This window comes from Theropithecus gelada, unplaced genomic scaffold (genome assembly GCF_003255815.1).
Source record: "Theropithecus gelada isolate Dixy unplaced genomic scaffold, Tgel_1.0 HiC_scaffold_3752, whole genome shotgun sequence".
NCBI classification, from domain to species: Eukaryota; Metazoa; Chordata; class Mammalia; order Primates; family Cercopithecidae; genus Theropithecus; species Theropithecus gelada.
Genome location: NW_020260282.1, coordinates 280 through 4,242, shown reverse-complemented (window position 1 = coordinate 4,242; position 3,963 = coordinate 280). Strand labels below are relative to the sequence as shown.

The 3,963-nt window shown below is 50.4% G+C and overlaps 1 non-coding gene across 1 annotated transcript; it reads left to right on the top strand.

Moving 5' to 3' along the window:
- The first annotated feature begins 1,811 nt into the window (after nt 1-1,811).
- On the top strand, nt 1,812-2,209 carry LOC112617732. Its single transcript, XR_003117951.1, has one exon.
- The last annotated feature ends 1,754 nt before the right edge of the window (nt 2,210-3,963 follow it).

Genomic DNA, 3,963 nt, shown 5'->3' with positions numbered 1-3,963 from the left:
GGGGCCAAGGCAGGAGGATTGCTTGTGTCCAGGAGTTGTAGATCAGCGTGGGCAACATAGTGAGACCCCATTTCTACAAAATATACAAAAATTAGCCAGGTATGGTGGCACGTGTCTGTAGTCCCAGCTACTCAGGAGACCGAGGTGGGAGGATTGCTTGAGCCTAGGAGGTTGAGGCTGCAGTGAGCCATGGTGGAGCCACTGCACTCCAGCCCAGGTGACAAGGTGAGACCCTGTCTTAAAAAAAAAAAAAAAAAAAATTAAATGTTACTTAAAAACATAATTGTCTATTTTAGCATCCAGATGATTTTTGTATTCTCCGTGGAATAAAAGTATACACATCAAACCATTTTAGGCTGGGGTGGAATTCCTCCCTTTAGTGGGAAAATGATTTTTCTACAGAAAATTTTTCTTGATTTTCTGTCAAGGGTACATTGGAGTCTCTTTTAAGGTTTGATTTAATTAACTCGGATGCTTTTTTTAGTGTTTATTTGAGGCACATTCATTTGGAATCCTATCTATCTAAATTTTTTTTTTGGAAAAAGGACAAAATATAAACAAACAGTATATTCACCTAGACCCTAAAGCATAAGGATAGCATTTAGAAACATCCCAGAGGCTGGGTGCTGTGGCTCATGCCTGTAATCCCAACACTTTGAGGAGGCCAAGGTGGGCGGATCACCCGAGGTCAGGAGTTCGAGACCAGCCTGGCCAACAGGGTGAAACTCCGTCTCTACTAAAAATACAATAATTAGCCAGGGAACCAGGCACGGTGGCTCACGCCTGTAATTCCAGCCCTTTGGGAGGCCGAGGCGGGTGGATAACATGAGGTTAAGAGTTCAAGACCAGCCTGGCCAACAGGATGAAACCCCATCTCCACTAAAAATACAAAGTTTAGTCGGGCGTGGTGGCGGGCCTCTGTAATCCCAGCTACTTGAGAGGCTGAGGCAGGAGAATCACTTGAACCCAGGAGATGGAGGTTGCAGTGAACTGAGATCGCGCCAGTGTACTCCAGCCTGGGTGACAGAGCTAGACTCCCTCTAAAAAAAGAAAGAAAGAAATTGGGCTGGGCGCAGTGGCTTGTGCCTGTAATCCCAGCACTTCGGGAGGCCAAGGCAGGCGGATCACGAGGTCAGCAGTTCCAGACCAGCGTGGCCAACATGGTGAAACCCCATCTCTACTAAGAATACAAAAATTAGCCAGGCATAGTGGCGGACCCCTGTAATCCCAGCTACTCCAGAGGCTGAGGCAGGAGAATTGCTTGAACCCGGGAGGCAGAGGTTGCAGTGAGCCAAGACCGCGCCATTGCACTCCAGCCTGGGCGACAGAGCGAGACTCCATCTCAAAAAAAAAAAAAAAAAAGGAAATTGAAGACAAAGTCAAGATCACAGAAAAACTAAAGATATGGATATAAATATGTTGTTATACAAAGGTCAAAAGGCTAGGTGCGGTGGCGCTCACCTGTAGTCCCAGCTACTCAGGAGGCTGAGGTGGGAGGATCACTTAAGCTAGGAGCAATGAGCCGTGTTGCGCCACTGCACTCTAGCCTGGGTGACGGCGAGAACCGGTCTCCAAAAAAAAAAAAAAAAAAAAGAACCACGATTCTGTATGGTGGAAATTAGTACCGCCTTTTCCTGGAACCTATGTTCCCCTCCGAGCCACGCGAGGGCAGCAACGCGCGCACTCTGAGGAACACTCTCTTCAGGATCCGTCCGCCTGTGCTCTGTGGTTCCTCCCAGAATCCTCCAAGGCGCAGGAGGGGGCGGAGGGCTTAAAAGCCGCGGGGGTGGGGGGGGGAGCGGGCTTCCGCTGTTTTAGGGAGGGAGAGTGGTGTGGGGTTTGTGTGTTGTGTGCGGAGTCGTGGTGTCGCGTGCGGGCTGAGTGGATGCGTCAGTGTGCGCGCTTGGAGCGTGTTAGGCGAGTGCGTGCGCCCACCCCTGCGCCACTCCTCCCGCTTACACGTTGATCTTATTTGATCCGGTCGTGACCCCAGCCCCGCCGGTCCGACCCGAAATGAAAAGCTCTCCTCCTGCGAAGCCCCCTCCTCGAGGCGCTGTGCAGAGAGGCCCCTTAGGCGGCCGCAGCGCTGCGGTCCCCGAGGTCCCGGAGCTGGCCCTGCGGGGCCCGGCGCTCAGAAGTGATGAATTGATCAGATAGACGAGGCCGGGCTTGTCCCCGGCCACTGATTATCGAGGCGATTCTGATCTGGGCACGGCCACCGGTCTGCGGGCTGCCAGTGGCGAGCACGTGAACGGCGGGTGGCGGGTGGGGACGCTGAGGGCGGTGGCCAAGGGTAAATGAGCCGCCGCCCCTCCCCCGGAGCTGGAAGGTCGCAGAAGCCTTGTTCGCGGCTGATTTATTGTCCTCCCACTTTCCCATTTCTCCTTGTTTTTCTTTTGTTCCTTTTTTATTTATTTATTTATTTTGAGACAGGGTCTTGCTCTGTCGCCCATACTGGAGTGCAGAACCGCGATATCGGCTCACTGCAACTTCGACCTCCTTGGCTCAAGGGATCCCCCCTCTCTTGTCTCGGAATAGGTGGGACTACAGGCGCGCGTCACCACGTTCGGCTAATTTTTGTATTTTTTGGTAGAGAGGGTGTTTCACCATGTTTTGCCAGGCTGGTCTCCAAATCCTAACCTCAAGTGATCCGCCTGCCTCGGCCTCCCAAAGTGCTGGGATTACAGGCATGACCCACCGCGCCCAGCCCCTTTTTAAGTTTTTCTTTCTTTTTTTTTTGAAACAATCTCACTCTATTTCCTAGGCTGGAGTGCAGTGTCGCAATCAGTTCACGGCAGTCTCGATCTCCCAGGCGCAAGCGATTCTCCCACCTCAGCCTGCCCAGTAACTGGGACTATCAGTGCACGCCACAACGCCAGTCCTCTCCCTGTTTTTCTTTAGGCTTGACATTTTTTGTATGCTACCAACACTTGTATCCCCAGGGCTAACGGCATGGTGCAGCATCTGCCGCTAAGGGATATATACACACTGTCTAGTATGTCTGTATACATACATATGTACATTAAGAGAACATGAAGTGTTCCAGGGACGCTCGTGGAATATACTGAGTTAGAATTATCAGGGAGGACTAGGAGTCCATGTTTTTAAAAGCAAGTGCCTTTTTTTGATGTTTAATATCTCAGCCTCCAGTATATGATTATTTATTTATGTATTTATTTTGAGATGGAGCCTCACTCTGTTGCCCTCCCAGTTTCAAGCAATTCTCCTGCCTCAGCCTCCCAAATAGCTGGGACTACAGGCACGCACCACCACGCCCAGCTAATTTTGTATTTTTAGTAGAAATGGGGTTTTACCGTGTTGCCCAGGCTGCTCTCGAACCCCTGACCTCAGGTGATCCACCCCAAAGTGCTGGGGTTACAAGTGTGAGCCACCGCACCCGGTCGGAAGGGGACGCTTAACAGTTTGGCTTAAGGACCCTTCATCTGAGTGCCTGAAAGAAGCCCTTTCATATCTGAATTATTCAACAATTATGTTGTCAAACTTAATTAGAAATAGGAATTTAGGCCGGGCATGGTGGCTCATGCCTGTAATCCCAGCACTTTGGTAGGCCAAGGCGGGCAGATCACAAAGTCAGTAGATCGAGCTCATCCTGGCTAACACGGTTTCTACTAAAAATAAATCACCCGGGTTTGATGGCTGGCTCCTGTAGTCCCAGCTACTCTGGAGGCTGAGTCAGGAGAATGGCGTGAACCTGGGAGGCGGAGGGTGCAGTGAGCCGAGATTTCACCACTGCATTCCAGCCTGAGCAACACAGCCAGACTCTGTCTCAAAAAAAAAAAAAAAAAAAAAAAAAAAAAAAAAAAATTTATTGCACGATATTCTATTCCATTATTTTTCCTTTCTTTTTTTTTTTTTTTTGAGACGGAGTCTCGCGCTGTGTCACCCAGGCTGGAGTGCAGTGGCGCGATCTCGGCTCACTGCAAGCTCCGCCTCCCAGGTTCA